The sequence below is a fragment of the Nycticebus coucang genome, chromosome 1 (genome assembly GCF_027406575.1).
Source record: "Nycticebus coucang isolate mNycCou1 chromosome 1, mNycCou1.pri, whole genome shotgun sequence".
NCBI lineage: Eukaryota > Metazoa > Chordata > Mammalia > Primates > Lorisidae > Nycticebus > Nycticebus coucang.
In genome coordinates, this window is record NC_069780.1 from 67,655,859 (window position 1) to 67,675,375 (window position 19,517).

The window sequence follows — 19,517 nt, forward strand, 5'->3', positions numbered from 1 at the left end:
AGATCCCAGTGGCTTCAGGGGGGTGGCCAGTCACAAGGCGCACACAGGGCAAGACAGGCATGCCCAGGGGTAATACAGTATCTTTGACATCTTTGCTTATCCTGATCTTGGGAACAATGCAACATTTCTTCTGTTAATTTACCCCTTCTGCAAGGTGGCCCAGATATCCCAGGCTTTGTCCCCCCTGTAAGGCCCTGAAGCAGCAGGTGTGAACCCTCAGGACCCGAAGACATGCACAGCTCGAGTCACATACTGCAGGCAGATGGGACATTCGTTCATGCATTTGCCATGTGGCCACACTCTAGCAGGACACAGTCGATGGGTTGTCCCCCAGGCTGGACGGCACTGTTCCTCTGTTTTGGTCTTCAGCACCACCCACTAGATGCTGGAGGCCTTTCAGGTTCTCATACAGCTGTGTCGCCCTCTCCCTCAGCTCCCACTTCTCACAGCAGCCCTTGTAGTTGACAACATTGCAAGCCAGGATTTCCTTCAGCTGACGCACCGTCAGGCCTTCAACATGGCCAGGTGGGTCAGGTCAGACAGAGAGGCCCTCCGGCCCAGGACACAGCTGTCCTCTGAAACGATGACCTGCTTATGGTCCTGAGCCTGGGCTGAGGGACAGAGGTGGCTTGTGTAGATGAAGAGAGGCTGGGAGAGGTAGGAGTCACCGTGCTGGTGTGAAGCTGGCTCAGGAAGGCCTACTGCTTGGGGATGTCTGGGGACAAGGTGGGGGTGTAATCTCCCAGGAGATTACAGCCTGCTGGCCAAGCACCAAGAACACTAGCTCTTCTTTCTCCCGGCACATTTCAGTAGAGATCTCGCAGAGGCTGAGATGGTCCCTCAGGTCCTTCACCTTCACCTCCATGAGCTCTTCCCACTGATAGGCTGTGGCGCAGAACTGTTGGCGGAGAAGGCAGAGGTGGGACCATTCCCTTCTTGGATCAGACAGGTCATGCAGAAATTCTTCCTGGCCTGTTTGTGAAATGGGCCCCACAGGCCTTGCTGCTTAGTTCGGAGCCTGTTGGGGAAGGAAAGGATCTGTACCCAGGGTTAGGATAGGCCTGTGTCCTGGCTCCTTGGGTGGTGGGCCCTGGTCAGGCTGTCCATCCAGGCAGAACCAGTTGCAGCAAGTTGTCCACATGGTAGAATCAGGCAGAAAGCAAGCTGCCTCTAGTTCCTGCAGCTACAGCTGTTTCATTTGCCCATCTTTAAACTGGATTATTTGTTTTCTTGGTCTTGAGTTGTCTAAATTTAGATATTCACCCCGTGTCAGATACATGGTGTGGAAATATTTTCACTCAGTCTGCAGGTTTTTAAAGCTGGCCATTTAAGTTGAATGTTTAGCTACATGAAAAACATACTTCATTGTTTTTTTTTTTTTCCTTTTTTCCCTTCATGAACACTTTTCTGATTTTACTTTGTAAAGACTCCATAAGCACTGGCATCTGTCTGTAAACAACAATCTGGGAAACACTGGTGGAGAGGGACAGGGCTGCAGCTTTGTGACCAGGCACAAGTATTTAGTCATTAGTATTTATTAATGTCAGACCTTGGTCAACTTGCTTTCATGTTGCCCAGGTATAAAATTGGAAGTTTAAAGGAATTTGTAAAGATTTAAATATACACCTCATATATATGTATATATATATATATATATTTTTTTTTTTTTTTTTAATTGTTGGGGATTCGTTGAGGGTACAATAAGCTAGGTTACACACTGATTGCAATTGTTAGGTAAAGTCCCTCTTGCAATCATGTCTTGCCCCCATAAAGTGTGGCACACACCAAGGCTCCACCCCATTCCCTCCGTCCCTCTTTCTACTTTTCCTCCCACCCCATAACCTTAATGTCATTAATTGTCCTTATATCAAAATTGAGTCCATAGGATTCATGCTTCTCCATTCTTGTGATGCTTTACTAAGAATAATGTCTTCCACTTCCATCCAGGTTAATACGAAGGATGTAAAGTCTCCATTTTTTTTAATGGCTGAATAGTATTCCATGGTATACATATACCACAGCTTGTTAATCCATTCCTGGGTTGGTGGGCATTTAGGCTGTTTCCACATTTTGACGATTGTAAATTGAGCTGCAATAAACAGTCTAGTACAAGTGTCCTTATGTTAAAAGGATTTTTTTCCTTCTGGGTAGATGCCCAGTAATGGGATTGCAGGATGAAGTGGGAGGTCTAGCTTGAGTGCTTTGAGGTTTCTCCATGCTTCCTTCCAGAAAGGTTGTACTAGTTTGCAGTCCCACCAGCAGTGTAAAAGTGTTCCCTTCTCTCCACATCCACGCCAGCATCTGCAGTTTTGAGATTTTGTGATGTGGGCCATTCTCACTGGGGTTAGATGGTATCTCAGAGTGGTTTTGATTTGCATTTCTCTAATACATAGGGATGATGAGCACTTTTTCATATGTTTGTTAGCCATTCATCTGTCTTCTTTAGAGAAGGTTCTATTCATGTCTCTTGCCCATTGATATATGGGATTGTTGGCTTTTTTCCTGTGGATTAATTTGAGTTCTCTATAGATCCTAGTTATCAAGCTTTTGTCTGATTGAAAATATACAAATATCATTTCCCATTGTGTAGGTTGTCTCTTTGCTTTGGTTATTGTCTCCTTAGCTGTACAGAAGCTTTTCAGTTTAATGAAGTCCCATTTGTTTATTTTTGTTGTTGTTGCAATTGCCATGGCAGTCTTCTTCATGAAGTCTTTCCCCAGGCCAGTATCTTCCAGTGTTTTTCCTATGCTTTCTTTGAGGATTTTTATTGTTTCATGCCTTAAATTTAAGTCCTTTATCCATCTTGAATCAATTTTTGTGAGTGGGGAAAGGTGTGGGTCCAGTTTCAGACTTTTACATGTAGACATCCAGTTCTCCCAGCACCATTTATTGAATAGGGAGTCTTTCCCCCAAGGTATGTTCTTGTTTCGTTATCGAAGATTAGGTGGTTGTAAGATGTTAGTTTCATTTCTTGGTTTTCTATTTGATTCCAAGTGTCTATGTCTCTATTTTTGTGCCAGTACCATGCTGTCTCGACCCCTATAGCTTTGTAGTACAGACTAAAATCTGGTATGCTGATGCCCCCAGCTTTATTTTTATTACTAAGAACTGCCTTAGCTATATGAGTTTTTTTCTGGTTCCATACAAAACGTAGAATCATTTTTTTCCAAATCTTGAAAGTATGATGTTGGTATTTTGATTGGAATGGCATTGAATAGGTAGATTGCTTTGGGAAGTATAGACATTTTAACAATGTTGATTCTTCCCATCCATGAGCATGGTTTGTTCTTCCATTTGTTAATATCCTCTGTTATTTCCTTTTTGAGGATTTCATAATTTTCTTTATAGAGGTCCTTCACCTCCTTTGTTAGGTATATTCCTAGGTATTTCATTTTCTTTTAAACTATGGTAAAGGGAGTTGTGTCCTTAATTAGCTTCTCATCTTGACTGTTATTGGTGTACAAGGCTACTGACTTGTGGACATTACACCTCATATATTTTCTTTAAGTACCTTATAAGAGACACCAAGCTGATGGTTCTGTCAAGAACTGGAAGGATCTGAAAGTTCACCCTACTTTCAAGCTAACAAATTAGTCTTCCACACTTCCACAGATGCTGGTGGGGACATGAACTCTTGGGTCAGACACAAAGGACAGTTTAGTACCCACAGCCAGAGCAGTAGAGTGTAACAGCATTGATGTCAGTTGCTTAATCCTAATTCCCACACAGTGATGCCACAAGGCCCAGGAGACTCTTGAAAAACATAGTACATTGCATTCAAAGAGGAACCCTGCGTTTAGGAACCAGACTTTTAATAGTGGACAGTAAGCCTGTCTGATATTTGCCATGATGTCAGATATTATCCTTATTATAGTGGGCAATGAAAAAACTTGCCCTTGACAAAGAGGGAGACACTATGTTTACCTTTCCAAAGCATTTCCCACAGAAACATCCTAGGAAAGTTAGTCCAGAACACGGGCCATCAATGTGACTGCTTCTAAGATGTACAAGATACTAGCAGTTCACAAAGAACGGCCGCTCAATCCTCCCTACTTTGTAGAAATCATATTCAATTGATTGTCTTTCTTTTCTTCTATGCACTTAAATTCTACCCTCCAACCAGATATTTTTCAAAAATATTTAGAAATTCTTTAATATTTCCCTTCTTAAAAAAAAAAAAAGAAAACTAACCAACTTCTCCTTACTTTCCATTTTCTTTGTCACAGCTGTAGTCTTCTTCACGCCCTAATTTTTTCTTTTTTTTTTTAATTTCAGAATATTACAGGAATTTCTCTTGGTTCCCTAGTTATTCACAATCAATTTGCTCCTTTTCATTATACGATGTGACTTAAATACTGTAGAAGTACACAAATCACTTATATAGTTTCATAAGTACCAGTGTAACCTCTTTATAGGTCTAGAGACAGAACAACATTGATATCTCTGTGACCCAGTAATTCTAGTCCTAGATATACAACCTACAGTAAATAAACTTGAGCACATGTATAAAAAATGTTTAAAAGCAACAATTACTTAATCTTATAGAAGTGAAACAACTGTCCTCAGAAGACTAAGAGTGTGCATTGTGTCCCTGTATAATCCTCCCTTTCAAAACTCATTTGCTTTCCTAGTAGGATCTAATATCCTTATTTATATGATAATAATATCATTACTATTCTCTAAATGCTATGGATGTACTTCAACATTTTCTGTTTCTTTTTTTTAATTTTATAAAAAAAAGAAGCATACTTTGTACTCTTTTGTGTCTGCTTCTTTCACTCAACATAATGTTTATGAGATTTATCTACATTTGGGAGTCTAGCTGAAGTTTATTACTATAGTTTATTTCTTTTCATTCTGCATATGATATTGTTGTATGTGTGTTCTACAGTTTATGTATTCATTGTTTTTAGGTGATTGTTTATATTTCTGTACTATTAAGCAATATTTCTATAAATATTCTTATAAATATGTCTACTATATATGCTCTAGGTTAGGTACCAGAAATAGAATTGATGCATTTCAGGGTCTATGTATCTTTAATGATAGTAGGTAATGCCAACTGTTTTCCAAAGTGGTTGTGTCAATCCTCACACTTATCAGCAGAGTATTAGGGTTTCTGTTTCATCACATTTTATTTTATTAAAATATTAACATATATATAAAAGAAACACTTAATTGTTCTTACCACGTGCCAGGCAATAGTCTAAGAATATTGATTTAAATCTCATAATAATGTAATTAAGGTTAGACAATACTGTTATTCCCACTTTCCACATAAAGAAATTGAGGCACCGAGGTGAAGTGACTTAGCCCAGGCCATACATTGGCAGAGAGCTCAGCCCAAGAGATTGGATTCCTAATCATTCTGCTCTGATTCCATTCTCCTCCACCCTCACATTTGTTATGTTCATAGTTTTTAATTTTTGCCAATATATTAGGTGTGTAATGGTATCTGATGGTGATTTTAATTTGCATTTTTCTCAATATAGATGAGATTGTGCAGCTTTTCGTGTCTTTATTGGGCCTTTGAATATTCTCTTTGGAGGATTTCAGGTTCAACTCTTTCTAGCCCAAGTTTCTAGAAACTCCTTCTGTATTTTGGATATAAACCTTGTTCATACACACACACACACACACGCACATATTAGTATCTCACTTCATTATGTATATATTGTATATTATATATGTTGTAAATGTCTTTTTCTCATTAAATTGTTATCTCTTAATAAACTGCAGGCTTTAATTTTAATTTAGTTTAACATAATCATTTCCTCTGTTTTTCTTTTTTTTTTAGACAGAGTCTTGCTCTGATACCCAGGGTAGAGTGCTGTGGCATCATAGCTCACAACAACCTCAAACTCTTAGGCTCAAGAGACCGGTGGAGGATTACGGGCATGTGCCTCCACACCCAGGTAGTTTTTCTATTTTTAGTAGAGAGGGAGTATTGCTCTTGCTCAGGCTGGTTTGAACTCCTAAGCTCAAGCAGTCCACCTACCTTGGTCTCCTACTGTGCTAGCATTACAGGTGTGAGCCACTGCGCCGGGCCCTCCTCTGTGTTTTTGCTTTTCATGTCATATAGTAGAAAATATACCTACTCAAAGGTGCATATTTAAATAATCTTACAATGTATACACACACACATATACATATATATAATTAAGGTACCCATGCCTGCCTTGTCTTTAGTGATTAAATACCACCACTTGGCCCCTGACACTCCAGAATCCAATGATCTCTACTGCATTTAAGGACAATTTGGTGTGAGAAGCTCTCACTGTAATTTCTAACTTCCAGAAAAGAGCAACCACAGAGCTCTTTAAAGATGTAGGGCTCCCCTCAAATTTATTCTTCACATCTTGAAAGCTGTGTCCTTCTGGAGTCAGTGATCACGTCCGACATAAATCCACCCTAACATTTCAATTTCCCTAAGTCAATTTTCCTAAGCTGTACTCTATAGGATCCTAAGGAAGTTCTGGCATTTGAATTTCATTTAGTGTAGCCACCATTTGGTCCATGTTTCAGCCCAACAATCAGCCTGTTATGTGCTTTTTCAACCCCTCAGGCTACCACACTGAATCTACATGTATGTCTGCTTAGTGGACCCATTTTAATAAATTCTACCCGGTTCAACTTTATGATCCTTCCCCCATTTTTCCACACTTATTATTCATATTTCTGTGTATATAAAATAGAAAAATCAAGTAGTTCTGTTGAAGTATAGCACACTTTGTACCTTTCCTTTGGGGACCTGCTAAGACTTATGTCTATATATAGGTCTAGAACCAAAGACAGGTAGTAAAGGTGGCTCCTTAAGATCATCAGTCTCCTGCATGGCAATTATTTTGGGGGGAGGCCATTACAGGTTCTTTGGGTTAACCTCCCCAGATGGCAATATAGAGTGGCTGCTCTTACCTTCAAAGAAGATGCATTACACTCTGGGAGGCCAAGGTGGGTGGATTGCCTGAGCTCACCAGTTTGAGACCAGCCTGAGCAAGAGTAAAACCTCAGCTCTAAAAGAAGCTGGGTGTTTTGGCAGGTGCCTGTAGTACCAGCTACTTGGAAGGCTGAGGCAAGAGGATCTCTTGAGCCCAGGAGTTTGAGTTTGCTGTGAACTATGATGACATGACACTCTACTAAGGGCGACAGAGCAAAACTGTGTCTTAAAACAAAACAAAGAAGATGCATTGGAATGTAGGGGTCCAATGTCCCCAGCTTAATTAGGATCTGTCCATATGTACCTATTCCAACTTTTAGGATCCTAATTCTTCATAGTTAATACTCTCACTTTAACAGCAGAACTCTTTGAGTTTGGGAATTCAATTTATATTATAATTCTGTGACTCACAGAATGAGTCTGGTGTTTTATTCGTTTTTAAAGAAATCTCAGCTCCACAGCTGTAGAGATAAGATTTTCTTTTTGGGCAGATGTAGAAACTTTCAAATCATTTATGCAACCCTAGAACTGGAAATTTATGAGTACTTACGCTCAAACTCTTCTTTTACCATTTTTCTTTCAAGTGCAATTAGGAAGAACCAGCCAATCCAATGGTGGTATTTTGTTCATTCTTACTTCCTCATTATTTCCACTATCAGTGCCCCCTTTACTACTGGCAGTAGATTCTTTAGTGCCTTTATGATGAGTCATATTAGATAAACAGTTCCAGGAACCCCAGATCCAATTCAGAAAACTCATCCCTGAAATTCTATTCTTCTACAGGGGTCCTCAAACTATGGCCCGCGGGCCACATGAGGCGCTGTGATTGTACTTGTTCCCATTTTGGTTTTTTACTTCAAGATAAGATATGTGCAGTGTGCATAGGAATTTGTTCATAGTTTTTTGTTTTTTTTTTTAAACGATAGTCCAGCCCTCCAATGGTCTGAGGGACAGTGAACTGGCCCCCTGTTTAAAAAGTTTGAGGACCCTACCACTGTCAGTACCAAAATGTGTAACAAATAGAGTTCTCCAGGGAAACAGAACTAACATAATATACATATATGTAAAGAGAATTATTTTAAGAAATTGGCTTATGTCATTGCGGAGGCTGGTAGGTCTGATCTGTATAGCAGGCCAATAGGCTGGAAATTCAGATAAAAGGTCATGTTGCCGTCTTGAGTCTGAAATCTATAGGACATATTGCAGGTTGGAAACTAGGGCAGGGTTTCTATTACACTTTTGAAGCAGAATTCCTTCTTCTCTGGGAAACCTCTATTGTTTGTTCTCAGGCCTTCAATTAATTGACTGAGGCTCACCTGCAATGTTAAGGGCAATATCTTTTACATAAAGTCAATTGATTCTGGGTGTTAATCACACACGTCTACAAAACATCTTCACAGCACTTTTTTTTTTCTTTTTGGAGACAGAGTCTTGTGCTGTTGCCCAGGCTAGAGTGCAGGGAGGTCATCACAGATCACTGCAGATGAAAACTCTGGAGCTCGAGCAATCCTCTTGCCTCAATGTCCTCAGAAGCTGGGCCTACAGGTGTGTGCCACCATGCTTCAGCTGATTTTTCTTATAGAGATGGACATCTTGCTATGTTTCTTGGACTAGTCTCATGCTCCTGGCCTCATGAGATCCTCCTGCCTCAGCCTGCCAAAGTCCTGGGATAACAGGCATGAGCCACTGCACCTGGGGTCACAGGATGCTCTAAACTGGTGTTTGACCAAACAACAAGGCACCATAGACTAGCCAAGTTGACATATAAAATTAATCTTCAAACACCATATGTATAATTAATATTGATTTGTGATGGATTAGAAATGTCAACAAAACATAATATATAGACATATATATATATATTTTAGAACAAATGTGCTGCAGTTCAAGATATTCCAAGGTTTTAATATTAGTAAATGCGTATTTGTTAGTTTCAAAATGTTGCTGAAACTCTTAGAAAACAGTAGGTTAAAAGCATTATTCTTGGAATAAATCTTTGCTGGAGACAACAGAATGATGTTTGCAAAAGAATCTTTCTTCACTAAATTCCTTTATCCACCAAGGAAATAGTAGCAATGCATTCATCTTTTTATTTTTTTATTAAATCATAGCCGTGTACATTAATATGATCATGGGGCACTATACACTTGGTTCATAGACCATTTGACACATTTTCATCATACTTGTTAACATAACCTGCCTGGCATTTTCTTAGTTATTTTGCTAAGACATTTACATTTCACATTTACTAAGTTTCACATATACCCTTGTAAGATGCACCGCAGGTGTAATCCTATTAATCCCTCTCCTTCTACCCACGTCCCCCCTCCCTCCCCACCCTTTCCCGCTTCCCCCTATTCTTAGGTTGTAATTGGGTTATAGCTTTCATGTGAAGGTCCTAAATTAGTTTCATAGTAGGGCTGAGTAGGGAGAATAATATGATATACTATACGCATCTGATTAAGGTAGCCATGCCTGCCTTATTTATAATTGTTATTTATTTATTTATTTATTATGTATTTATTATTACATATTATTATTTGTTATTATTAATTATTATTATTCTGTCATCAGAATAATCTGATTCACAGAGACCTCTAGCAATGGCTGATTGATCTTTGGTATACCTACAAGTGATTAAAGGGGCAGACTACTAAGCTTACTTGATCTGTATAAGCAGAAAGGTTCTAGGCCAAATGAAAAGATGTCTAACTTGAATCACCAAAACAGAAAACTATATCCCATCAATAAATTGTTATACATATGTAAGCCAATTTACAGACACACAACCCTTGAATGAAGGAGATACTGGGTCTCTTTGAAGAGGGATCAGTCCCACTATACTGAACATTTATACCATTAATCTACTATTGCTACCACATCACTGTTCAACTCACTTATTTGGCCTTGCACAAACCAGATGAATCTTGGAGAATGACAGTGGATCATTGTAAACTTAACTAGATGGATATTGGAGAATGACGGGGGATGACTATAAACTTAACCAGATGGTTACTCCCATTGCAGCTGTTGTTTCAGATATGATTTTGTTGACAGAGCAAATTAACATAGTCCCTGAAACTTGATATGTAGCCATTGATCATCTGGCAAATACTCTTTTCTTCATACCTTTTAGTAAAGAACACCAGAAGCAGTTTTCTTTCAGCCAGCAAGACTAGAAATACACTTTCACGCTTGTATATAGGGGGACTAGCAATACTTACGCCTAATGCCATAATTTAGCTTACAGGAAAATTGAAAATCTTTCTCTTTTACAAGATATCATGTTGGTCCATTACATTGATGACATTATGCTGATTAGAGCTAGTGAGCAAGAAAGTAGCAACTACTCTAGATTTATTAATGAGACATTTATGTGTCAGCAGGTAGGAAATAAATATGAGAAAAATTCAGAGGATTTCTATCTTAGTGAAATTTCTATGGGTCCAGCTGTGTGGGGCAGGCCAAGTTAGCCTTGTTTGATAATGATAAGATGAAAGATAAGTTATTGCTTCTGGCCCCTTATACAACCAAAAAGAAAAAAAAGAAAACATTCACAATGCCTAGTGGGCCTCTTTGAATTTTGGAGGCAATACATTGTTCACTGTGGTGTGCCACTCCAGCCCATTTTCTGAGTGATCTAAAAAACTGCTAGTTTTCAATGGAGATTGAAACAAGAGCAGCTTCTGCAACAAGTACAGGCTGCCACAGAAACTGCTCTGCCTCTTGGGCCATGTAATCCAATAGATCTAATGGTGCCTAAAGTGGCAGGTAAAGATGCTGTTTGGAACTTTTTCCAAGCCCTTGCAGATGAACCATAGCACAGACTATTAGGATTTGGGGGCAAAACACTGCTATTCTCTGTAAATAACTACTCTTCTCCTGAGAAACAGCTTTGGCCTACTACTGGTCCCCAGAAGCTGAATGTTTAACCACAGGCTACCAAGTTACCCTGAAATCTGAGCTGCTCAGCATGTACTGGGTTATGTATAACTCCTCAGGCAATGGAGCTTGGCGAGCACAACAGCATTCCATCATCAACTGGAAGTGGAATACACAAGACTGGGCTCGAGTAGGCCCCAAAGGCACAAAAAAGTTATGCAGAGAAGTGACACAAATGCCAATAATCTCTATCCCACCACATTACCTTCTCTCACCCCTGTCACTCAGACTGAACCCAGGGCCTCATGGGACTTTTCCTACAATCAGTTGACTGAGAAAGAGAAAACAGCCTTGGTTTACAGGTAGTTCTGCCCAACCTGAAAGTGGACAGCTGCCGTACCACAGCCACTTTCTAGGACATCTCTGGACAGTGGTGAAAGGAAATCCTTTCCCTGGGAAGAACTCTTGGGCAGTGTCTGGTGTATTTTGGTGTATTTTACTTGGAAGAAGAAATGATTCTAAGAGCAATTGAATATGCACTTAGTTGATGGACTGTAGTTGATGGTTTGACTGGATAGTCAGAAACTAAGAAATGTGATGGGAAAAGATATTGCTGACAAAGATATTATTGAAGTGATTGGTGGACTAACCTTTGTGAATGAGAGAAAAACATGAATATGTTTAATGTCCTATGTGAATGTCCACCAAAAGGTGACCTCAGGAGAAAAGGATTTTAATAATCAAGTATATCAGATGACCAATTCTGTGGATATTCGCCTTCTCTTTCCTCAGAAACACTGTAATTTCTTCAAATACTGCCTATACTCCTTTTTCTCCTCTTCTTCAGGAACTACAGTAAGATGTATGCAAGGCTTTCCCCATTCTATTCTTCCTATCTCTTAACCACTCTGCTCTATTTTTTTCTTTTAAATTTTCACTTCTTTTTCACATTCTAAACTGTGAGTAATTTTCTCTAACTTACCCTCAAATACACTAATAATTATCTTCTCTGTTTTGTAAAAATATGTTGCCTTACCTAGCTATTGAATTTTTCTTTTCAGTTGATGTATTTTTTTCAGATATTTTCATTTTTTAAAGTTCTTTACACTCTTTTCCAAATTTTCTGTGTTATTATTTTTTTCTCTCTCACATATAGCTTCAAGTTTCTCTTTTGTTTCTTTTATGCACAGTCAATATCATTTTTATAAGACATCTAGTAAGGACAGTATTTGTAGTCTTCCTTTATTTCTTACTGTTACTGTTGTTTGTTGCTATGACTATTTCTTTGTATTCTTGCTTATCTTCATTTGTATGTTGCTCCTTGTTCTTGAAAAATTCTTTATGAAGCTTAAGATCTGTGTATCTTCTTCTAGAAATGACTTGCATTTGTGTCTCTCAGGGAGAGCCCTATTAGTTCAATACTACTTTAAATTTACAGCTTATCATTTCTTGGTGCAGTTTGATGATAAAAAATAATAGCTTCAAATACAGCAGCCATGTTATAATATCTCAAGAGAGTTTTCTTAACATACATTCTTTCTAATCTGCTTAGTACCAATGTAAATTTGGCAAGTCATGAGATTTGGTGAAGGGGTAGGCTTATTTTTAATTCCTTCTTATTCTGAAGGTATGGCCTTTTGGGACTCAAACTTACATGAAAAGTTAGCCTATCGGTGTGCCAATTTTAAAGTGAGTTGTTTCTTATTAGATCTTCTCACTTCAGCAAGCCCTTAGCTGGGATTTCTGCCCTCCTACTCCACAAGTTTATCAAAATCATACCTCAGTTTTAAAGTTCTATCTTAATCTATTTGGATTGATATAACAATGTGCCTCAGACTAGATGGTTTGTAAATGACAGAAAATTATTTGTTGTAATTCTGGAGTCTGAGAAGTCCAGGATCAAGGCACTGGAAGATTCGATGTTTGATGAGGGCCTACTTCCTGACTCATAAAATAGGTGTCTTTTTGTTGTATCCTCCATGGTGGAAAGGACTTGAGATCTCTCTGGGGTGTCTATCATATACGTCACAATGAACGTTTTGAGACAGACTGTGTTATGGTCTATTGTTTCACGTCTGAAAAACACAGTCAACAGCATCCTTTCTGATTCACCCATGCAAGTTTCACTTTGTTTGGTTTCCCAGTGTTGCTGGGAGGAGTTTGTTTCCATCTGCATGGATTTCATATTTATTGACTTTTATATATCTCAAAATTTTCATGACACATAATAGCCCTAATTACATTCATGAGCGCTCCACCCTCATGACTCAACCACCTCTCAAAGGCCCCATCTAATACCATTACACTGGACATTAGGTTTCAACATGTGAACTTCAGATGGAAACAAACATTATGGGATTATGGGTTTTTGGGCCAAAGCAGGCTCTGAATGCTCTGCTCACCTGTTTGTTTGTTTGTTTGTTTGTTTTTCTTTTTTCTTTTTTTCATATATTTTGAACTTTCCTATATCATGAGCTCTTCAATATTAAGAAAATATTTTATCTAGCATTTTTCCTTATGTTTTGTCTGACATGTGTGAGTGTGCGTGTGTGTAGGTGTTAATAGTCTAGCCTATCATGACTAAACAATGAAAATCTTGTCTTCTTTCAGTCATATTGAGTTTAGGGAAAGTTGAAACTTTTCATGTAGCAATGAAGAGTTGACAATTGCATACAGCTAAGCTGTAATTGTGTATTATAGACTTATGAAGTACTTTCAGTAATTTTTTTTTAAATGACTTTTGGGGAATTTTAAATCATGACTATAGTTATTATTAAAAAAGGAAGGTAATCTAAAATTTTCAATATGAGCCTAAAAGTCAACAATTTTGAGTATAATCTATTATGATGTTGAAATCATAAATAAAAGTGTAGATAGCTCTTTAAAACCACAAGGCATTGTACACCCTACCTAAAAATGAATTTAAAATCTGAGTGGTAAACTCTGTCATTCTGATGAATGGGTATTATTATTAAATAATTATTTAATAATAATATTATTTCTTCTCAAAATAGAAGAAACATCCACATTAAATGATGTTTGCAAGGAAGTCTGTATTAATTAAATTTCTTAATCGGAATTGAATAATTTAATTTAGAACATGGCCACTTCACATCTATTATAGTATTGCTGCTATAACTATCAGAAAGAAGCTTTATATAGAACATGTCTGACTTTTATTGCAATTTTGCTTTTAATTCATTTGCACATATAAAGAATATGACAAAATAGGTACAAATGAGCTAGTAAAATAATTCAAGTAATTTCAACTCAAGGGGAAAAGACTAAGGAAATAAGTACTTATTTGAGAGAAAGAGGTGGCTAAGGGAAAGACAGCATTCACGTGGGAAGACGTATTAGCAGTGGATTGTTTTTTCTTCTAATGGACTAGATTCAAACTGATCTTTTTTGAAAACACTTGGGGAGCTTTAAAATGCACTGCTGCCTTAGCTTTATCCTCAGGGGTTTAGATTTGATTGGACTGAGATATGACCTGGACATAGGAATTCTAAAAGTTTTCCATGTGATTCTATTATACAGCAAATAATTCGCTATAAAATTGCCTTAGGAAAGAAATTCCTATAATACAATGACTCAATTTATTAAACTTTAATATTCTGGCACTCAGATATGTCATGAAGTAGAGAATATAAGAAAAGGGGGGATGGCCAAGATGGTAGCCTAGAAGCAGCCTTCACTGCAGCTCTCAAGGTGAGGATGAAAGTTATAGGTTGATGCTGTTCTACAGATGGGCCCTCATGGAGAGAGCACTGTGAATCACCAGAGAAGTGATAGAGAACATTCAGAATGAAGGCAAAGGTGACAAGATGATAAACTGAGCAAGATCAGAAGGTACCTGGGGAAGGCATCAGCATGTGGTGAAGAATGAGAGAACAGAACCTTGGGGTACTATACTCCCTCCCAATCCACAGGTACTGTGGCCCAAGCTGTGAAAGGACCCCTACCACTACTGCAGACCTCTGGACCAATTGGGGAGCCACTTAGTATCTGTGCAGCAACATTGTACCTGAGAGCAGGCACAGCAGGGATCTGGTGGGTCCCAGCTTGGGTTGCTGCAATAGATGCCATTCTCAGCTCGCAGGATTATTCAGGGCTTGGCTTTGCTGCAGTCACCTCCTCTTCGCCCTGCCAGCAGCCAGCCAAGGAGGAAGCAGGGACAGTGGATACTCTTGTGTGGCCAGTGACTGGGAACCTAACACCCATCTCCCCATAGGGGATCTGGGCAAAATGGGTGCCACAGAAGCCACCTGAGAAGCCTTGAGGCAGTGACTGTTTCTGCTGGACCTGGCCAGGGAGAGAACCCATCCCTCATGTCTTCAATCTGCCACCTGGCTCTGCAGCTCTGTGTCTGTGATTCCTACACTCATGCCCAGCCCAGCGGCCCTGGCCCTAAGGTTCTCCTACTTTCTCTGAGCCCTGCATTATGTCTCCAAGGCTCTGGCACCAACACCAGGTCCTATAGTTCTTCCCATGAAGCTCCAGGGCCATTTCTAGGACCTGCGGCCCACCCCTGAGGCTCCAGCGCCACTGCTGGGCCATGTGGCCTAGCCTCTGAGTCTCTAGGGATACTGTCAGGACCCACGGCTCCATTTCTGAGGCTCCAGCCCTGCACTGGGCCCCATGGCTCTAATTACAAGGCTGCCCTACTGCTATTGGGTCTCCCAACCCACACCCAAGCCTCCACTGCCACCACTGAGCCCCAATACCCTGCCACCATGGTTCTAGCACTAACATTGGACACCGTGACTCCACCCTGGAGGCACTAGGCATCCTGGATGAGCCCCACAGATTCAACTCCGAGGTTCCTGCACTGTTCTCAGACTTTGTGACTGTGTTCCAATGCCACTAATGGCACCATGATCCAACCTCTGAGGCTCCTCTGCTTCTAGCAGGACTTGCAGTCCCATCCTGAAGGCTACTGCCAGCTTCCTGGCAGGATTAGCCCTGAGGTTCAATGTTCCACAATTGATCTACTGGCCTCAAGCCACCATTGCACCTGGACTTGGTTGGAGCAAATGTTCTCAGACCTGATAGCCATGACCACAGCCTAGATAGCCTTACACAGCTACCACTGCCAGTAGCACAGGGAGACCCAGGAAGAATAATCTTCCAATGCCAACCTCCATGGAGAGGGACTTGGCTTTTTAGCTGCCTACCTGAGCTTACAATACCAGCCTGGAGAACAGTCTACCGCTCTATTCAAATATCGTCCAGCATTGGCTTGGATTGTAACAATCACATGGGAATGGGAGTACACAGAACAGCCGCATCAGTGCATCTGCTCCTCCTCACTGGGTCAAACTTCCAGACTATGTCACAGAAGTGCCACCCAGGGACTTCTTCTCCTTAAGTGAGGGAGTACCCAGTGAAAAAGAACAGGTGCATTGCAGACCTATCTGCCCTAAACTGAAAGAGCAAGTTTCAGATGAGAAGAAACCAGAAAACGAACCCTGGAGACATGAAGAAACAGCCTATTTGGATGCCCCCAAAGAATCACAAAGGATCTACAGCAAAGGACACTAACAAAAAACTTGATGAAATGTCAGAAGTGGCATTTAGAATACAGATGGAAATTAGATGAATAGGATTAAGAGAAAGTGGAAAATCAACACAAATAAACAAAAAAAAAGTTTTTTTCAGGACATCAATTAAAAAATTAATAAATTGCTAAAGAGCTACACAACATAAGAAAGTCTATGACAAACTTAAAAAATGAAAAAACTATTTAGTAGGGAATTTCAAAATATAGTAGAAAACTTCACCAACAGAGCAGACCAAGCAGAGGAAAGAATCTTAAAGCTTGAAGACAAGGCTCTTTAACTAACCCAGTCAGTCAAAGATACAGAAAAAGTAATAAAAGAATAATGAACAATCACTCAGAGATTCCCTTCCTGTGAACAATTCCCCTGTGATTGTTACAGTCCAAGCCAATGCTGGATGATATTTGAATAGAGGGTAGATTGTTCTCCAGGCTGGTATTATAAGCTCAGGTAGGCAGCTAGCCAAGTCCCTCTCCATGGAGGTTGGCATTGGGTGATTATTCTTCCTGGGTCTCCTTGTGCTGCTGGCAGTGGTAGCTGTGTAAGGTTATCTAGGTTGTGGTCATGGGACTATGTGATGTGAACCTACACAAATGATAGGTATCTCTGAGGGAGAAGAAAAAGCAAAAAGCATGGAATACTTACTCAAGTGAATTTATGAGTAAAACTTCCCTGCTCTTGTTACAGTTTCAGTGATCCAGATAAAAGATGGTCATAAGACACCAGGAAGATTCATAACAAATGGGCTATCTCTAAGACACATACTCATTAACCTGGCCAGAGAAAAATGAGGGAGAGAGTCTACAAGCTGCAGGATAAAAGCAACAACTACCTTATAAAGAAACACTCATCAGGCTAACTGCAGACTTCTCAGTGCAGGGTTTATAAGCCAGAGGGATTGGGGCACCATTTTAAATCTTCTAAAGTAGTGCAACTGCCAGTCAAGAATTGCATATGCTGCAAAACTAAGTTGCATAAATAGTGGAGAAAAAAAGACTTTTGTAGATAAGCAAATACTAAGGGAATTTGTCACTACTGGACCTGCCCTACAAGAAATGCTCAAGAGTACACTATACATGAAACAGCATAATAGATACACACCAGTGTAAGAACACTTCAAACTTAAAGCTCACAGCTCTCATAAAACAAGAGCACAAGAGGGAAAACAAAACAACAAGATATCATACAACATGATAAACAGAATAGCATCCCACATGTCAATACTAAAACTGAACGTGGTCTTAAGTCTTCACTTAAAGACTCAACCTTCCTAATGCTTTGACCCTTTAATACAGTTCCTGTGGGTCATGACCAACAGGTTGAGAACCACTGACTTAAAGGAAACAGACTAACTGGATGGAGAAAAAAAGCACAACCTAGGATCTGGTATCTCCAAGAAATACAACTAATTTGCAAGGACTCACACAGACTCAAACTAAATGGTTGGAAAAAACAATTCATGCAAACAAAAAACAAAAGTGAGCAGATGTAGCCATTCTCATATCAGATAAAATAGACTTTAAATCAATAATAGTTTTTAAAAAAGACAAAGTTGGTCATTATATAATGATAAAGAGAACAATTAAATAAAATGGCATAACAATCCTAAATACATATGCACCTAACACAGGAGCACCCAAATTCATAAAGCAAATTCTATTAGATCTAAGTAAGGAAATAAACAGTAGCAGAGTAATTGCAAGGGATTTAATACTAGACTAACAGAGCTAGACAGACCAATGAAGCAGAAAATCAATAAAGAAACTCAAGACTTATACAAGACTATAAAACAAATGGACCTAACATATTCACAGAACATTCTACTCCAAAACCACTGAATACACATTTTCTCATCAGTACATGCAACATTCTCCAAGATTAATCATATCTTAGGCCACAAAACAAGTGTTGGTAAATTTTAAAAAATTGAAATCAAACCACGTATCTTCTGAGATCACACTAGTGAAGGCATAAACAGCAACAACAAAAATAAAAAAAATGGAGCTTGATTATATTAAAAATCTACATGGCAAAGGAAATAATAAACAGAGCAATTAGATAATCTATACAATGGGAGAAAATGTTTGCAAACTATATTCCTGAAAAGGGCTAATATCCAGAATCTTAGAAGAACTCAAATAAATCAGCAGGAAGAAAATGAACTACCCTATCAAAAGTGGGCAAAAGACGTGAACAAAAGATTTTCAAAAGAAGATAGACAAATGGCCAATAACCATATGAAAGAAATGCTCAACATCACTAATCATCAGAAAAATACAAATTAAAACCACAATGAGATACTACTTTATCCCTGTCAGAATGGTCATTATGAAAAAATCAAATACAATAGATGTTGACAGGAATGAGATAAAAAGTCATACATTTACACTGTTCATGGGAACATAAACTATTAGAACTTCCACAGAAAACAGTATGGAGATTTCTGAAAGTACTAAAAGTAGACCTACTGTTTGATCTAGTAACCCTACGGCTGAGTATCTAATCAAAGGAAAACAAGTTATTTTATTAAAAAGACTCAAGTGTTTATCGCAACACAATTCATAATTATAAAAATAAATATAGAATCAGTCTAAGTACTCATTAACTGGGTAAATGGATAAAGAAAATGTAGTATATATAGGTGTATACCATGAAATGCTACTCAGCCTTGAAAAGGAATAAAACAATGTCTTTTTCAGCAACTTGGATGGAACTGGAGACCATTATTGTAAGCAAATTATCTCAGGAATAGAAAAACACACTCACTAGTAAATGGTAGCTAAATGATGAGCACATCAGGCACAAGGAAATGTAAAAGATGTTGGAATCCTAGAAAGGGAGATTGGGAGGGGATGAGAGGTAAAAACTTACTTACTGGCTACAATGAACACTTTTCTGGTGATGGGCACACTAAAAGCCCTGACTTAAGTGTTACACAAGTATCCATGTAACAAAAAAATTCATACCCCCTTAATATTTTGGAAATTAGAAAAATAAGAAATATCTACATTTTCATTATTTTTATAAATAGAACAAAAGAACTAGTGCTTCAATTGCCTCATGAGAAATTTCATTTGGAAGAAAAAAATCTTCTTTGGAATTTGTTTTGAAAACTTCTGGACTAGTTAACTGAGACA

At 38.9% G+C, this 19,517-nt stretch overlaps 1 pseudogene; it reads right to left on the bottom strand.

Annotated features, from left to right (window-relative positions):
- Window positions 1-216: 216 nt before the first annotated feature.
- LOC128589583 (E3 ubiquitin-protein ligase rififylin-like) lies at window positions 217-1,141 on the bottom strand (annotated as a pseudogene).
- Window positions 1,142-19,517: the final 18,376 nt, after the last annotated feature.